Here is a 19127-nt window from a genome sequence, read left to right on the forward strand (position 1 = left end):
ACTGGCAAATTTTAGGCAAATATTTGTGGTAAGCCATTTTCAAAACTGCAAACCCAAATATTTATCCCAGAAAAAAGATTCTAGAAGTCCACTCAGAGGACAGAAACATACCACACAACCTCTGTCTCCACCAGCCTGACAGGCACCCAGCAGCTCTGCAGACAAAGAATCCTTCAGAGGGGTACTGGGGACAGCTGACAAAATCCCAGCTTGCTTACAAGCAGACCAAAACCTGAAGGAGAGGAAGGACAAAATTTATGAAGCAATCAACTCATGGCAATTATTTGCTTAGCATACCTATCACATTTGGTGAAGTGAGGAAATGCACGTGAGGCCTGACACAGCTCCACTGAAGTTGAGGTGGAATGGGGTTTATTCCCTTCTGGTTTTGTGGCAAAAACCAGCAGCAGTGCTCCCTCAGATTGTGTTTTTGCAGGCTATATGCCCTCAGAAGGAGGGTAAGCTGGATGGTGGCCACTAGACCTCAATTAGATAGGAAAATACTATGTCGGTGGAAAGTCGTTCATAGCGTAGCAGAAATGCCCTTACGCCTGCACAAACCAGAGAAGAAGAAAGCAACTTAGAAAGCAAATTTTTTACTAGATCCAAGCCAAGCATCTATAATATATGTTTTGTTTGGTATTTACACAGAATCTATCTGAAAACGAAGGTGCCTTTAGTTGCCAAGGGTAGCAGATGTGTTTTCTGCAATCGACTGCCAAAAAGTAAGCTAAGAAAGGAGAAGAGGGAAGTTCAGCTCCTTCAGCATGGAGAGCATGGTGTCCAAATACTTCAAGTCAACCCACTTGCAATAAAATTTAAAGTATTTAACTCAGACAGCTGAGAGTGCAGCTGATTATTTTTAATCTAGACAATAGCACGACGCCCAAATGGCAGCGGCAGAGTTCAGCCTTCCTGGAGTGTCCTTTTGCCTGTCACTCATAAGGGATGTGTGGGAACAGCCAAAAGACCTACCCTGGGCCAAGCCTGAGAAACTGCAGAGGCAGGACTTGTTTGAGGAATTTGCTGCTGCCTCCTCCAAATAAGCTGGGTGGTTCAGACTACTGAACAACTTGATCCAGCCTGACCCATCCTCCCCACTACTCCTGCTCGGAGGCTCACCACAGAGGACAGGGCTTGACCCACCTTTGGCACAATGTCCCCTGAGCAGTGCACAGTTACTTCCAGTTCAGTACCTCTCTGGGAGGGCAGAAGGAAATCTACATTGCTACCAGCCTCGCTCAAGAGGCATGCTGCACTCTTAAAAAACAAAGGATTTTAATTTTTTGAGTTCTCAGCCTTTCTGTCTTTCATGACCTAAAATTTCATTCTCAAAGGACTTCCTTGAAGGCATTTTAAACAGAACTACACATAAAAAGCCCAAATGGCCGACAGAAGATCAATAGTGTTTTTTCCCAATGCAACCTGTGAAAAATTGTATTTTTAACGTGCACTTTTAACCTCTCTCAGACTCCCCATCTCAGTGACAACCACAGAGCATATGGTTCTAGTCGTCAGAAGAATTAAACAAGTATCTATGAAGATAATAAAGCAGTAAAACCCACAATAGAGATTAAACTCTCTGGAAACCTGTAAGTGGAAAAGATTTAGAACAATGCTTCGTTGCAAATTGGAAAACAATCTGAAGAAAATTTTGTTTTAAAGCAGACAAGAATATGAAGGCACTGTGAAATTGTAGAAGAATTTTTAATGTACGTAAGGCAGAGGAGTTGATCAACAAATGTTGGGAGGGCTAACCTATGCTTGCCAAGGGAGCAGAGGGTGATCAGTACCAGCAGCAAAACATCCAGTCAGATCCTCTGGGGGAACAAACTCTTGGTGCCACAAGAGCTTGCCAGGCAAAGAAAGTTGCCCATTCTGGACCAGCGGGCACAGCCCTCCAGCAAAAAGTTCAATGCACCTAATGGGGAGCAGAAATACAGAGCTCAGAGCTGAGACAGGGGCTGCACTGTGCCAGGCAGTTCTCACCATTTCATGCACACAACACCATAAGCAGCCAGATAGGGTGAGAGGTTTGCATCCACAGCGTGGTTTCTGGCAGCAGGCACAAGTCATGGGACATGGCATCTTTGCAGAGGCTACGTTTGCACAAAATTCTTATGGGAGGGAGGCAGAGTCTGGCCCCTGCCTATTGCCCCTGGTGCACTCTCAGATGGGAGAGACTAACCTGAACTCCAACATGACTTCAGGTGGCACGCTGTCAGACAGAATGCTGCACCATCTGCAGGGACACCCTCTGAACCACAGCATGGCAGAGGGCCTCTCTGAGTATCCATGGAAGGCACACGGCTGAGAATCCCACTTTTCCTGTTGGCCCTGGGAAGAGAAGCACACAAGCACGACTTCCTGAAGATTCTGCAGGAACCTATGCCTCAGTTGTGCTGCATGAAAATTCTCATGTCAGAGAACCTGGAAAGGTTGCTAATTGCTAATTTTACTAAGATTGAGAAGGAAAAGCCATAGCACCTGAGTGATCCAAGAGCCACAAAAACTTCCCTACTGCAATACCATAAAAACTGTATTTTAGCCTCTGATAATGGCTCCCAGCTCTGTAAGCCATTACATACATTAATAACCCTAATTATTTGTGAGTCTCTGTGGCCTAATCATTAACACTTGCAATTAATGCAAATGTCATTCACTGTGGTTGCACCTATATTACCTGCTTAGCTCTCTGCCACAAAGTCTGGGGTTCCTAAGGGATCATGGTGTACTCTGCTCTCACTGGGCCTGGGTTTTCCTTGCAAAGACTAATGTCCACTAGTTTCATCCTAAGAAAACCTGTCCCCAGGCTCAGTCACTCAGAAGTGCTGCTACATTCAATGATATGCTATATGCAAGGACAAAAAACCTCACTAAATGCCCCACAAGCCCACGTGGAAAAGTGGTCTCTCAAACCCACTTGCCTTTGGAGGCCAGCAAAGACAATAAAAACATGTTTTCTTTATTACTTCACAAGGAATGAATGCTGTTGAAAAACGAGTAGCCAATAACAGTAGTAGCAGCAGAAAATACTTTCTGGGATTAAACTGTAAAGAAATATTTGCAGGAAACTGCATAGCGATTCTGACTCTGCAAGCCTCAGAGATTTTTCCTGGTTGTGAGTCCAAGCTTCCACCTCCACCCCACCAAAGCTGATGGAAATGGACAGTGCTGGCTATTCAAGAAGCTCTTGTTTTCAGAGGAAGAAAAATGACAGGAGAAATGTTTATATCAGCACAATCATTCCTTTGGCTCTTTCACTCTGGTTCTCCCAATCCTGGCTATTAAATAGATCGTTCCAGCTAGAAAGCTCTTCATACAAATTCCTTACCTATACACTACTGCTGACTGTTTGATGATGCTGTCGCCTTCCCAATGCCACAATGTTTTTTCAAAAAAAATGCAGGTATTTTTTTCTGATGACATACTATTTAACAAAAAAAACATCAAACCTCCAACTTCAGATAGAGCAGAAAACCATCATCCTGTGACCAAAAACCGCAGAATGCCTGAGGTAGGAAAATACTATTTATTCTTGTAATGGATTTTATGAACAAATCAAATGAGGTGAGATGTTTCTGAAAATTTGATCATTCATCACCAAAGCCTTTTCCCATCTTGTACTCATCATTTCTACTACCTGCCACTGCTGGAAATATGTCCTGCTCGTAGAAGTAGATATAACACGCACACGCTCACTTACTCATGTGTACACACTCCAAGCAAGTGCCTGGCCATCTTTGGAGAACAGCAGATTTATAAAGATGCAAGGAACATTTAATCTGTCATTTTTATTTGCTTTTCTTTTAATTAAAAACTACTGCAGCTTTGGAATGTGAACTTTTGCCTACTTCTTGAATGTCAGACTTAACCATTCTCCCTTCTTTTTTCCTGCATCTCAGAAAGAGTCTTAATAAAGCTGCAGAAGATATGTATCATATTTCTCATGTTTGGTTTTTGTCTGTCAGAATGGCAACTATTTTACCATTACGGAGATATAAAAAATCCCAAACACTTGAGTAAACTTATAATTTAGCTATCTCCATGCATTTTCTGAGGCTGTAGAAAATAAGATGCTGTGATCACAAAAAAAAAAAGTGGTTTTAATTCTGGTAAAGTTTTGCACATGTGTATACATGTTTTTATGTGTGTGTTTGAATGTCAGAAAAAAACAGAAAAAAAAGTTTTGGGTGTTGTGGGAATAAATTGTCAGCATTCTTGCTCATTTAAGGGCAGCCAAAAAAAGTGTATTCACAGAAACTTGGCAGCAATCCCTCATGGAGACAAATAAGTACATTACAAGACAGTGCTGTTCCCTTTCCACTGTGCAGCAATGTAGAATTTCACACTCTGTTCACATTGTAGAAGACTGAATAAAATTTATCAATGCTTGAGAGGTTCATTAAAAAAAAAAAAAAGAGCAAAAATCAATCCTTGCTGTATGAGCAGTCGAGGTTATCAGCTGCTGGTGTGGGGAGGTGCTGTGGTGGGCTCAAAGAATGGAGCACAGCTCTGCTAGGCTGTACCATTACAGGCTGTTTTTTCCCCTCATCCAGCAATGTGGTCATTCCTGGAGTCACTCCATGGCTTGCCCTTGGGAACTTTCCCTCAGTTTTTAAGACTGAAGGCATATACTTTCCCGCCATTTGTGGCCCTTGGGAGTGTAAAAAAAAATTTAAAAGTAAAAGGATGTAGAATTTCTCTCATTTACTTTTCAGTACCCAAGTGGCCAGTGATCAAACATGATAGTTGATAGAAGTGGTCTTTGGCCATCCACCATCCCTGATTTTCAAGCTGAATAGAAGCAATGTTGCAACGGTAAACAATTTCAAAACAACTTACTTAAAATATCACGAGACTCCAGCTCCAAGATTACTGCCCCAAAAATAAAACCACTGAGGTTATTTTTCTCTCCTCTTACCCCAACATCCTCTTTTTCCCCTTGCTCTGGAAAATGCTTTTCCTGCATCTTTCCTCTTCCTTCCCTCTCAGGAGCTATCTCCCTGGTACACATAAATTTCCTTCTCAATATCATCTTACAGATTTTCTCTGTCTGCCTCACAACAGTCTTAAAAAATACTCTCAGACATCAGTGTCCCTGACCAGACCCTCTTCAGCTATCCCGCACCCCCAGAGACACTCCGGACTTTGTGGCTCTTACAGGATGTATTGAAACTGACTGCATCTTGCTGGCTCCCTGAGGGAAGCCCTGCAGCTTGTGGGGTAGTAAAAAAGCTGAGCTGCAAAATTTGGGAGGCAGAGGATCCCGAAGGAACACCAAGGTACACATATTCAACATCATTCTTCATATCATTCTTCATATTTAATAGCATCAGCTTTTCTAGGAGTCACCCTAAGTCTTCACCATATTTTCAACTTTAATTTTCATATCATTGAGACACACAAATATCTAAAATGAGAAAACATTCAGGTTCGACCCCAAAACTGGTCAAATATTTGTAGTCATGTGACACTACAAGATAATACAAGTGTGATTTTTTTTTTCAATAAATGAAGTGTATTAAAACAAATTAAAAAAAAAAAAAAATAGAAGAAATCCCTATGGTGACCATAGCAATTTACTTTAAAATCTCAAAGATGCTAATGGCAATGGCTAGTTTGCTTTTAATACATTGGGAAATAACAAAAAGAATGTATATAGAAATTATAAATTGTGCTAGTTTCAAGAAAATAGACCATTTTTCCTGGTAAGTGATTTGTTCGTCAAAACACTTCTCTCACTGCCCTTATGCTGTAACAATATCAGACAGGCTGATCTGTTCAGGCACTACTGAAGGAGGAATTTTTTATCCTTTTGTTTAAGTGTAATTCTGAAGTGGTTTCACAAACACACTTGGATACTACCACATTGAGTGAGAGGCAATTTCTAAAATGGATGTGTTTTTTCCTTCCTGTATTAGTACAAGATGGAGAGACTGGCTTGAAAAGGCACTTTCAATCCCCCCTGTGCCGTGCTGAGATGAAGACCAGACACACTGCATTCAGAGCTTAAACCAAAGAGGCTTCATCTTCTTTTGTCTGTTAGTTTTTGGCTCCATCTGGGTCAGATAGTCTGGGAACAGCCATTCAGGCTGGAAAGCTGCTGCCAATCTGCTGAAGCTGGTACAGCTTGGGTAATGCATTAGTATCACCGTGTATTGTTCTGGGAACTAGAGAGGATCTCTTCAGGACTACCTTTCTCTAAGTGAAGTCATGCTCATTGTTGGATTGAGCTTGGAGAATCACTGTGCTCATGGCACATTTCTCTTCAATAGCAGCTACTGCTTTAGTGGAATTTGCTGACAAGGGAGGTGCCATCCATTCTAGTAAAAGAAGGATGACCAGCACCATCCTGAGGTAGTAAGATCAGCTGGCAGAGAACAGCCTGTGTCCATGAAATTGAATTCCCCTACCTTTTCAAAATGCATCCAAGCTGCCTGTTTCTGCAGAGTGTTGTTAGCAATGCTTGTTTCCCAGTACATACCCCATTACCTAAAGCACTTCTTTCTATTGGCACCACAACATCTACCAAAAGACCCGTCACAGTAACCTGGATGATGTGCAGAACAAATATTTTTACCTACTCAGAGAGACTGAAGGGAAAAGCAGCACTGCAACAAAGGCTCCTCAGGAGAATGCAAGACTACTGTGTGTGGAAGAAAGCTCTGGGAATCGCCAGCAGGCTCAAGGGCATTCTTGTGATGGCATAATTCCATTTATTTTTTTCAATCATCACAAAGCACAACACCAAAATGCAGTTCTACAATTCTAAGAAAAGAGTTGAGGTGCTGTATTTGCTGGCTGTCAGTGGAAAAACTCTCATGAGCATCAACACAGACATAGTGTGGCATGACCAGTTGATCCTCTGTCCCATGCTTTCTGCAAACGTGGTATCATTCCTGCAGCTTTCACCAACACAGACATTGTGTAATCACAGGAGACAGAGCTGGAAAACACCTTGCGATGTCCCAGGGTAGGACAAGCTGTATCTCAATGCCATTCCTAGTGGTTGCTTGTCTCCCCTGCTCTGAAAAACACCTCACCTAGGAGGACGGCTCCCCACTTCCACTTCTTGTCCAGTTCCTTGCTATCCTCATATTTTCTCTTGCTTTCTCTCCCAGGTCCTTCTCTATGCAGCTTATAACCACTACTTCTTGCTTTGCCTGCCAGAGATGTAGAGAACAGATCATCTTTCCACTTGAAAACTGCTATCCTGTTCCATTTCCTTCATCAATCTTCTCTCTCTTAGAGTAAGTAACCCAAATCTTTGCCTTTTTTCTTCCTAGGCTATGTACTTAGATCACATTTTTTTAATAACCTTATCTTCCCTTCATCCCCTCCAAGTAATCAATGGCTTTCATGAAGCACAGTGCCAGACACTGGCCATGAAATAGCTTTAGCACAGGAAGCATCATTTCATGTCTTTGTTGTTTACTCATCACAGGGTGGACTTTCTCCTCTTCACAGCAGGCTGACATTGTTCACATCTGCTTGGCTTGTGATCCAGTGTCACTCTGAGATCCTTCCTGGAAGAAACCAACAGTTTCCTCACCCCTTATTTAATTAGTGGTTTTTTATTGCCCCATACCTTGCACCAGGCACTGGGGAATTTCACCTTATATTTAGGAAAAATCTTCAGTTTTTCAGAATCGCTTTTAATTCTAACTCTTTCCCTGTTGTGCTTGCAGTCATTCTCAGATTTGTTTTAGCTTCAGGCTTGCTAAGCCTCACATGATCCAGGTCATTAAAGAGAGCATTGGATGAAAGTGGATGAAGAACAGGCACTTGTGAACTATTCACAAGGCAAGATTTCTAAAATGATGGCACTTTATCACAGTTCCATAATACATATTTTGACATTCCTTTCCCCCTTTTGCTATCAACCACCACTCTTCTGGGCTGTGAGTTTCAAATTTCCTCCTACAAAAAGGCTGTAATAAGATCCTAGAAAGCATTTCCAAATTGATAACTCTGAACTTCAGCCAGGAATAAAAATCTGAGATCTTTAAATTAATCAAATTGATATCTGTGGTGATTCACACTTACCACTGGACATTTTATATCTCTTGCAACTAAAAAAAAAGTTTCAAAATCCTGTGACCTTGTTTCTGATGCCCTGCATTCCCTTGCTGAAAGGTTGATTTTGTGCATATTGTGGCTTAACAGTGTGTTATTTATCTTTCACTTTTTTGACTGGCAAAACTTGCTCTTTTTTTCCCGTGCTGCATTTCTTACAACCTGAGGAGTTCTGTGTGTTAAAGGTCTGTGACACGCAGGTAGCACATTTCTTGCTTTGAGCACTGCTCTGAGTCAGAAACTCTTGAGTTTCAACCCTGATTTTGCTATATAGGCAGCTGCATACATCTAGGAAGATATTTTAGCTCCCTACCTTGTTTTAGTACCAGCCAGTGCTAAAACAACCCAGCAGACAACGTTGTCTTCTTTGCTTTCAGTGAAAGTCCAAAATTAATACCCGCAGTGAATTGCACCCAGCTAAATGCACTTAGCTACAATTATTCTTTCAGGTTTTCAGTGCATATTTACAAACAACATCTTGGAAATAGGCTACCAGATCTTCAGCTGGTGTAACCGTGCAGCTCCACAGATGGCCAGGAGAACTGTTCATGGAGGCATTATGTTATCGAACTGTATTATGTTATCGGCTTCTGTAAATCCTATTTGACAAGATCTGCCATAAAACCACTTTCTGCACCCCTGAGCTTTATTGCAAAACACCTGCATTTATACTTCTTTCTTCTGCTGAGGGCAAAATATTTTAGAAGCTGAATCTCTTAATGGAATTGATGTATCAAGAAGAGCAGGTGGATTTCTTGAAAAAAAAAGATTTTAAAAAGCAAACAAAGGGAAAGGAAGCAAAGGAAGGAAAGTATGGCTTTCTAAAAAAGCTTTCCTGTAACAGAAGACTAAGGAAATACTATTATAAATCAAACACAGGAAGATTAGGAGTTACAGAAACTGGAGGCAAAGAGAATTAGAAGTAAAAGAAGCAGAGGAGGAATACAATCACAAAGGTCAATTGATAAAATACGTAGCAAGCGCTGAACCAACACCAATCAATACCACCCAATATGAACTGGATCACAGCCTAATAACCACATCACATCCATTTCACAGCACTATCTATCACAGCACAGCAGGAGGCACTGTCCAGTTCACTTTCTTCCCCCTCACACGGACTGGCCTTGCCAAAGGGTCCAGAAGAGCAAGGTGGAATGTATTTCACTCTTGGCGCTCTGCCTTCAGTACTGAAAAGTGCCTAAAAAATGCAACACCACAGATCTACACTCCCCAAAGCAAGGTGGAGCTAGGAAGAGCACCTCTGAGTGCACTGCCTGCCACATCCTCCAGCCCAGAGGCAGTCCATGGAAGGGAGCATCCTGATGCAGTTCCCTCCTGTGCACAGGGGTGCACCCTGCTCATCACCCCAGGAAGAACAAAAGAGCCTTAGCCTGACCTGCCTTGCCCTCTGAGTCAATCCCAGGGTTCCTCTGCAGGCTCCATCTCCTGAACAACATGCAGGTCAGCAGGGAAATTGCCATACCCAGCAAGATTTGGTCACAGTGACTCCATTCCCAGGTCAGCTCTGGAGTAAAAGCTCTGCCTTCTCCATGTAGGAGGATGAACTCACATAGAAAATAAGTGGAGATTGGACTGAGAAGAGACTTGATATCATATGCTGAGATCGAAGTTAAGTCTTTTTACACCATATAATGGAAAAATCTTGTCCCCTTTCAAATCAGTAAAAGTCTCCATGGTGTTTCAAAAGGCACAAGAATTAATTGTGAACCCTGATATAGGGCTTAAGATGTTTGACCTGAATCTTTGCCAAAATGCAGGTGGATCTCATTCAAAATTTTTATAAGGAGAGATAATCAGCAGTATATGCTCCATTAAGGTCCTGCACTATTGCTTCACCATGACAGCACATTTGGGGTAAGTTGCAGTTACTGCTGTGTGCCCAAAAGGAAGTGCTGAAAGAAAAAGATAAAAAACCCTGATCTTTCTCCAGTTACCTTATTCCAGAGCAGTTCTGGATGTTTCATGGTTTCTTATCTATCCAAAGCCAGAGAAAATCACCTCTTCATCCCAAACCCTGCCCTGAGCCTGGAGCTCTGGAGGCTAGCACCATGGCAGCATGCCGGGGCTGGCACCGCCGCTCGCTCCCCTCCCTGCCCGAGCGGAGCCCGGGGCAGCGCTGCCAGGCACGGCACGGGGCGCCTGGCTCCATCCCGAGCCAGCCTCAGCTCCAACACCTGTGCATCCGCTGGAGATGACTGCAGCCCCTCGGGCAGCTCGCCTGCCAATGCAGCACACACAGATGCTATCAAAGCAGTAGCCTATGAAAGACTGGGAGCTGGTTTCCTTGGTTTTCTCCATACCTTTTTCCTGCCTTTCAGCTGGTCCCGTGCCTGGGACAACACCTTTTCCTAAAGTGTGTGTTCTCCTCTAGCTTGTTTTGATTTTGCATTTTAAAGAGGTTAATCATCGCTGTCTCACAGATACACCAAATTCTAGATTCTAAGAAGTCTTCAGGTTAACTCCTTTTCTAAGAAAATTAAATATATATTTCAGCCTCACATTTCAAAACATTTCATCTCACCAAAAACATCTTTCACAATCTTAACTGGTTGAAGCATGACCAACCAGCAAAGCAGGCTTACAGCACTCCTAGACTGTTACAGTCCTTCCTCATAGCATAACTAAACTTTCAAGAAAAATTCTCTACCCTAGTTTTCCTTTTCCATTTTCAGTAGCAAAGTGCTATATAGCTTAGAGGACACTTTTGAAGATTACCATGCATTGCTTATATAGGATATATATTATTATTATATATACTCATACAACACTTATACTAGGATCTCACAAATATAAAGAAATAAGTCTTACCACATATGTTTTCAGAGCTGTTTGCAAGATTTTGAAGGCTAATTAAAAGTTCTCCCCAAATGAGAAAATTAAAAATCACAGGGAGATTGAGAAGTGGCACAGGAGTGGAATTGTCTCAGGAAATTAATCAAAATGTGCATAACCAATTATTTGACAGATATTACTTCCTCTAATTATAGCCAGATATCACAGCTGACAGAAAAGGTAAGGTAGCTTTTTACATAACAGCAGAGCACAGGACATCTGTCACCAAAATCTATTCCACAGCTAATTCTCTTAGTATCTCACTTAAGGCTGTCTCTGATCAAAATCATAGAAAAATAACTTAGTACATTTCATATTCTGTGGCTTTGTAAGCAAATGAAGTCCACAAGCTGCTAAGTCTGGAAAATACTACCCTGTGTGCTCAACTACCTGCCCACATTCACGGGGAAATCCAGCTGAGATTGGTATCTTGACCCATGCCCAGCTTGTGCTTGCAATAGGCTTTTGAGCCCACATTATCCCATGCCACTTGAAAACACAAAACCACATTGCTGAGTTTCTAACATCCACTATTTCATCATTTTATGTGCTGCTAATCTTCAGGGCTGAGGATGACTTTGTTTTGTTTCAGAGTCATCAAACTAAACTCAGTCCTCTGGGGTTAATTCATCACCAGCAGCGTTGGCAAGATTTTTATGCTGCTCCAAATACTGCCAATGTACAGTTCAAACACACATATATCTATGTTCACACATGCCCACACACACAAAGGTGTGTGTGTATGAACTTATGGGTACAGACACACACTGAAACAAACACAGTTTCATCATGCTTTCCATTAAAAATAATTTTAGCCAGTGGCATTGCAAAATCTGCCTGGCCTATAACCAGGAGCCTGCACCTGCACAGATCCCAGTTGCAGAACCCATCCTGTAATTGTTATGCAATTTGCCTGTTAAACACCACTGGCAAGAGTCTGGCAGATCTTACGCTCAAAAAAACCAGTATTTGTTTGGCTCATATGTTACTAAGACACTGCACTTCTCCTCAGACCATCTAGAAAGCTGCTCTTGTCATTCTGGCAAGAGGTTTTGCTTTTCCCTTTAAATTAACGAAACGTTCCTTTATGTGCAAGGAGCACAGCTCAGAAGTACCAAATCCTTCCTAAAATGATGTTTCTATCCTAGATGTTCTTCCTATATTTGGAGACGTAGGAAGGAGCAGGGCTCATCATTCCCTGTTCCCACTCCTACTCTTTTAAAGAGGACCTGACTCTGGAAAAGGAGGTTCAGGCTTTTTCCCTTGGAGGAAACAATTACTTTCTATTTCTCCTCACTTCACTCTCTTGCCAGACTTTTTAGTTACTCTTTCACTGACGTTAACATGGGCAAGAGCAGTGAAAATGTACTGCAGCTCAGGCTTCAATATATGACAGCAGCCAGATGATCCACAGACCTTGGTTCCCATGGCTCTCTAAAAACCACATTGGTCTGTCTTCACTGCTACTGCCCTGTTAGCACATGCTACTTATTGGTGGAGTGCAGAAAAACATATCCAAAACCACCAGCAAAAACAAGATTTGCATAAGCACTTTAACAGGACTGCAAATAAAGGTTCTCAAGGATGTCAGGGAACTGCTGGCTGAAAAGGTATAGAGGTGAGAGCTGAGAACCATTTTCCACTCATTTGATTCCTCAGGTTCCAAGAAAGCAGAATTACTTTTTTAGAAAAACACAAATGTTGATCAAAACTACTCAGCTGGATACCTGGCTATCCATTATACCTAATGTCCAAGGCACTACATTTTGGATGACTGCTCAGCTCAAAAAACTGACAACAAAAATTCGTCATGTTCTCCATTTCCTTGAGCTTCTCTTTCTGGATTCCTTCCCTTTCTTTCTGGATAGGACAGAGAAAGATCAAAAATAAGCAAGTGTGCAGACCTCTGTTGAAAATTTTTCAGCGTTTTCTGGAGACAAATGCAAAATCACTTCTCATAAAATCACAAGCTAACTCTCTGCTTTGAAGCACATCTGCTAACCTGAAATATTTGTCCTCTCCAGTCAAAACAGGGCAATAGGTTGACAGATTAACCCTCCAGAGGTGCCAGACTCAGATACATGGCCTGAACAAGATAAAACAGATATTGGAGATGCCTTTTTCTCCAGAGTTGACTGTAGAAGGATCCTGGAAAACTTTGGTTCATGTACATTTATAAGGGCAGAAATATATGAACAACTGGCAGTGAACGAGCAGAAGTTGGTGAGAGGGGTCCTGCCTTGAATATCTTGTGGCAAGCATAAAGCACACACAGAGAGTCATGGCAAGTCTGGAGTGCTGATTGCTATAGAAACCATAGTACCATTTCTGTGTCTTTTTTCCTGTGTCTTAATTTTTATTTCTCTTGTAAGTTTGGCATAAGTAAAAATCTGGACTACCAGTCCTTTCCTTTGTGGTTTGTTTTTTTTTTAATGGAACAAATTTTAAGGCCATTCTTTCCTTTCTTTATGATTTCTCCCTGCATACACACCAGATGAAAAGCTTTCTACCCATGCCATTAATCTGCAGGTGCTTTAGTGAGGAGTTGATGTGCAGGTTTAACAAACTACTGAAGATCAGCGCTTGAAAAATGAGGACCATTATTATTCCATGCCTTGCAGATTATGAACTGATAGCTGTAGCCTCCATCCTTCGCTTGTGCTTCATAACTTGGAAATCTCTGCACATTCAGAGAAGCATTCAGTTAAAACGGAAATGGATTTCTCTGTCTAATTAGACTAAGTGCTCTCTCCTAGCCTTTGTCCTTGTCTTTCTGGGATCTCATTTACGCTGCTATTTAAAAGGAGCCACATCTGTTACAATGAGCTGTCTGTCAACTAAACATCCCATATCAGACACAATTTTCTCTCACCTTTTACTTATACTTTTCAATAACAAGATGATAGATGCAGATTTTAGTCAGCAGTTTTTTAAAACTGCTGAAAGGAAAGTTTGCCCTCCTCTCTGTTCTCTTCCAGCTTGCAATATGGTCCTGATTTAGAGACACCATGAACACTGAATTAAAAACCTAGATTAGTTTGGCCTCTAAGTTTGCTTTTATTTAGACCACTAAAATAAAAATCATCTTGGTCTTTGTATGTTTTAATTGAGAATACTGCTAATCGCTCAGTAGCAACAGACATATGCCTCACTGTAAATTTTACATTCACCCCTAGCAGCTGCAGCTGGTGTTGATTTAGTGTTACCCTGATAACCCTGCTGGGTGGTTTTTACTTGATTTACATTCCCTGTGAAGGGTGGAGGTAACATTTCTGAGAGTGTGAAAACAAAGTGACCTTACAGCTAAACTCTCCTTCCTACAAGCAGCAAAGCAGTGTTTTTTACCATCTGACCTTTAAAAGTGAAATTCCAAGGGTCATCCCGAGCAACTCAGCTGCAATAAGCTTTGTTTTAATCTACCAACCACAAGCATTCAGGGTCAGCTCTGAATGTTTGCCCATTACTTTGATTTTCCTTCACTGGTGTTTTTTGCACTTGCCCACGGGAAGGCAAACACAGCCCAGGGGAAGGAGGGATCCCGGGCACTGCCGGCTGGCTGCAGGTGTGGCTGTGCCTTGGGGACACAAACACACACAGCAGCACGCTAAAGGCTGCTGTGCCACCTCCCAGCCACTCAGTGGTGTTTTCCAGCCCAGTGCTGGGCAGAGAACTTAACCTGGCTCCTGCAGCTTCCTCAAGGCTTAGCTCAGGACAGCAATCACACTGCCCAGGCAGGGCTGCCACAAGGACTCGGCTGCAGTTTTCAGGCTGGGTGTTCTCTCCACAGCAGGTCACTGTGCTGCTTTTTACAAGACAGCTCTTTCTCGTGGCTCTCCTGTGTATTAAAGCTATGAATTCTTAGTATTTGTTGGGCCTGGTTCATCAGTGATCTGGTTTCACCAGGCCTTCAGAGGCTCACTCATGACACAAATAATGATTAATTGTAACAATAAAACCCATTGTCTGAAATACCTGTGTATCATTTGTAATGGATAGCTGGCCACTTTACTCTGAAAATTTATCATTCTCCAAGGAAAAGAACAATTTACTTTTTTTTTTAATCCATTCCCTAAAAGCATGTCATCAGTTACATGCTGCTCTCTTGTGTACAAATTCTTGTGGATCTGAAGTCTAAGCTTTAGTCTAACATTTCAGTCTCAGTTGTAAAGCAGACATTGCCCTTCCTCCATAAGTTGTACACTGAAAGCCAGCCTTAACATTCCCTGTGGAAACTGTGAGAAGAGTGAGCAGAAGCACAGCTCAGCCTTTACAGAGACCAAGGTGTGCCTCTGCCTGGGTGAAACAGCCGTGACAATAGGTGGGACCAACACTCAGCATTGCCAACTGCTTCTTCACGTCATCTTCCACCATTTCCCTTTCAGGCAACAAAACTCCAGTGGCACCAACTGCTGCTCAACATCTAATGTTTTGAAAGATTTGGCCTTTTTGACTGCACTAGGATTTAAATTAAATTTTGACACATCATCTTAGCATACCCCTTAATACCTCTAGCTCTGGTTTACACCACGAGGAGGGTATGATAGATGCAGCCCTTATCTGATCTGAGCCAGCCACAAAGCAGGCAGTCTTTGAGGCTTTTTATCTAACAATACAGATACCTTCTCTTGGACTGTATTTTGTCTTTGCCAAGTTTAGTGTGAGGCCCAGCGTACAGCCAGAGGGAACAAAATCTATGTTTTTAAACCTCGCTCTGTAATGAGCCTGCCCCAAATTAAAACAGCCTCTGTTATAAGTTCAAAAACCTTCCCACTTCTCAGAGATACACTCACTGCATATATCTCAGAAGCAAAGTTCATGCCAAAGGGCTTTTTTATACTCTTTTTTTCTAGCTTAGCTGCCAAATGCTGCATTAACTCAGTAGCTGAAATGCTGACTCATCAGACCCTACTCGTCAGAATAGACTGTGTGCTCTCAAATTGAGATTGCTTTCTTTTCTGAGAGTGTAGATGCCTCTTCCGTGACAAGTTTCAATCTTTATGGCCTCAAAAGATATTTTATTCCTATTTGATTCTGAAATTGCCACCATAGATTTAGACCTATTGATGTCAAACCCTCTGATGTCTGGAGTGACATGATATTATTATTACTATTACTATCGTTGTTGTTGATGTTTAATATTTTTATTGTTTAATTAAATAATTTGCTCTGGTGTTTTTACAAAATTTTCTCATTTGAAAGCTGGATCACAGGTGCTGCTATCTATCTGGTGAGGGATATTTGTTTCAAGGGACCCCAGCTCAGCAGGCACATATTCTTTAATTGAAACCAATTTATGGTGCCATCAGCTCCCTGTATTTTCAGATTTCACTGAAATCACAGGATTTCAGCAGGAAGTTGGAAGTAAAGAAAAAATTACCACAAAAGCAGAAATAATGAAAGAATGGCACAATGATGCTGAAATTGCAGGAGACAGCATTGTTTGGGTAGTTCAAAACAAAATTAATTTCTGGGCAAAGACAGATGATGTGGCCCAAAGTGTTTCTAGTGGGGGGCAAAATCACCTTGCTTAATAAATGTAAGAGACCTGATAGTACTAATTTTCTCACCTGCATTAAATGCAGTTTAGAAAATAATTACCACTTTTTAACCTCAAACATGCCATTAAATTTACAACCTGACTTATGAATCTTAAGAATTTGAGTCTGGCAGAATCTTTTCAGGTTGCTTCTCTTCTGGATCAATGAATCCAGAACAAAAAGTTGAGATTAAATTCACACTAGGCAGACAGCGTATAGGACATAGAATATGATAAATTTCATAACATGAAAAAAACCAAAACTCTACATCTGATTCACACAAATCTGGTGATGAAGAGATTCCAGCAAAATTTCATTTTTACATTCAAAGACACTTGGGTTTGCCCTGAATCTGCTAAAATACAGCTCCTGTTGCTATTTACAATGTTATCAAGTGATAGTGGTTTTTAAAACATTGTAATTCCCCTTACACTGGTATTTTACGGGCTGAAGTCCCATGATCCCTCATGCAGCTGTCAAAACCTCCAACTTTCCCAGGACAACTGTTTCAGTTTATTTAAGTGCTGTCAGTGCCAAAATCTGGGGCATTCTGGAAATCTGATGGTAGCATAAAATAAACTGAAGCTGAGTGTCAGAAAAAATGGAACAGGGAATATATTACTCACTCACCGAGTTAATAAGAAAATGAATTATATAATAAAAAAAACTTCTCTGTAAAGAACAAGCAACCACCAGAATTTTTTGTTTTACTGCAAAACTCAGTACTGAAAGACTACAAAAAGTAGGCACTTCACCCCAGAACTGAGGGCTGGCTTCGCACCACTGTGCAAACACAGCTTTTGCCACAGAACAGTCATGTCCTTTTATGGCTTAATAAACATGGCAGTCATCCAGTCACGTCCCATGCATGCCAAACCTTTACTTTCCATACTCAGCCCTCCCTGTCAAAGACTTTTTTTCTCTGGTGAGACCCCACCTGCAGTGCTGCATCCAGCTCTGGGGTCCCCAGCACAGGAAGGACACGGACCTGTTGGAGTCTGACTGACACCAAAATGATCAGAGGGGTGAAGCACCTCTCCTATGGGGAAAGCCTGACAGAATTCAGGTTTTTCAGCCTGGAGAAGAGATGGCTGCAGGATGAACTAAGTGTGGCTTTCCAATACAAGACGGAGAGGGACTTTTTACAAGGGCAAGTAGTGAGAGGACAAGGGAGAATGGATTCAAACTGCAAGTAGCTTTAGATGAGATATTAGGAAAAAACCCTTTTGTCAGGGTTATGAGGCGCCAGAAAAGGTTGCCCAGAGAAATTGTGGATGCCCTATCCCCGAAACTATTGGTGAGACCCCACCGAAATTATTTAAGGCCAGCTGTTTAAAGCCAGGATGGGGCTCTGAGCAATCTGGTCTAGTGGAAGATGTTCCTGAACGGGCCATTGGAACTGGATGATCTTTAAGATCTTTTCCAACCCAGGACATTCCACAATTCTTTGACTTACAGAGGCCATTTGCAAGGATGGGAGAGATACCAAGATCTGACCCTAAAGGACCCAAGTAAGACAAATAAAAAATGAGCAGGTCTGAGAAAGATAAGAGCAAGACAAAGGTCTCAACAAAAGTTTACAGAAGCCTTTTCTCCTTGTAGGTTTGCTTGTGACTTGGTTGAGAAGAACCTGGTCCACCCCAGTGGCACTTTGGAGGTCAGTGCTGGAAGGGAGTGACTGGATCTGCCCAGAGGCCACCTAACTTAAGGCTTTTCCACTGCATCTCTTAGATTTGCTGGCCTGCTGGGCTGCACAGCTTTTCTGATACAAAATGTAGCATCCAAAGAAAGCACACTAATCAGCACACTAAGGTAAATGCAGGGTTACAGACTTAGTTTTCAAAGTTTCCTTTCAATTTATTGTTAAAAAAAAAATTAAATTGGTGCCACCAAATTTAATGACAAGGCTACCCTGCTGAGTTTGGAGCCCAGAAAGCTATTGTCTCCCTGGTCTATGTATCCTAGACTGTGCTAATGTTTCCTATAATGCAGCTAATAACCAACCATCAGCAATAAATGCCTTGTCATCTCATTGTTGCACACAGCAATAGCTGGAGCAGTGATACTGACAAATGAACCTGTGTAATCACTTTAGATTTCTTTGTTACATTTCACAGTGTGAAGACTGCTTCTGCTCAGCACGTCACAGAAAAACAAACAAGAGCTATAGCTGTCTCTTCCATCAATCTCAGCTTATTTTTGTCAGTCCTCTGCCTGTACAACCACAACCCCACCACTGCTTGACAGTGAATGGGAGAACTGAGGGTTTGAGGAAGGGAAGATGGATGGTGGTCAGAGCGAGACAGATGGACCTCTGCACTCTATCTTCTCCTTTGTAAACATTTTTTTCCTCGTGAGAGCAAACAGGCAGGGGGAAATTGAACTTTTTTCCTACTTTCCAAGGCTGCTTCATATGGAAAAAGAGAAAAGTGGGAAGGGGGGGACTCTCATTAAAATCCAGTCGAGTCTGCCATTTTCTCTTTTACCTTTTCAATCTTTTTATAGTTTCAAATCATTAACTATCAGCGTGAAGCTCAAAGGTAGCAGTAGCCGTCTATGAAACAGTGACACATTTGACAATAATGCTTTTGAAGAGCTTGTCACATCCTCTTCCCAAATCAGTCTCATTAATGCTCAGACTGTCTTCTCTTTTCT

At 41.8% G+C, this 19127-nt stretch overlaps 1 long non-coding RNA gene across 1 annotated transcript in view; it reads right to left on the reverse strand.

Annotated features, from left to right (window-relative positions):
• Positions 1–19127, reverse strand: part of LOC132325436 (uncharacterized) — a 111966-nt gene that overhangs the window by 38553 nt on the left and 54286 nt on the right. Inside the window, exon 2 of the long non-coding RNA XR_009485946.1 lies at positions 112–232. This is a non-coding gene — a long non-coding RNA (uncharacterized LOC132325436). The remainder of the gene's footprint in view (positions 1–111; positions 233–19127) is intronic.

This window comes from Haemorhous mexicanus, chromosome 1 (genome assembly GCF_027477595.1).
Source record: "Haemorhous mexicanus isolate bHaeMex1 chromosome 1, bHaeMex1.pri, whole genome shotgun sequence".
Taxonomy (NCBI): domain Eukaryota; kingdom Metazoa; phylum Chordata; class Aves; order Passeriformes; family Fringillidae; genus Haemorhous; species Haemorhous mexicanus.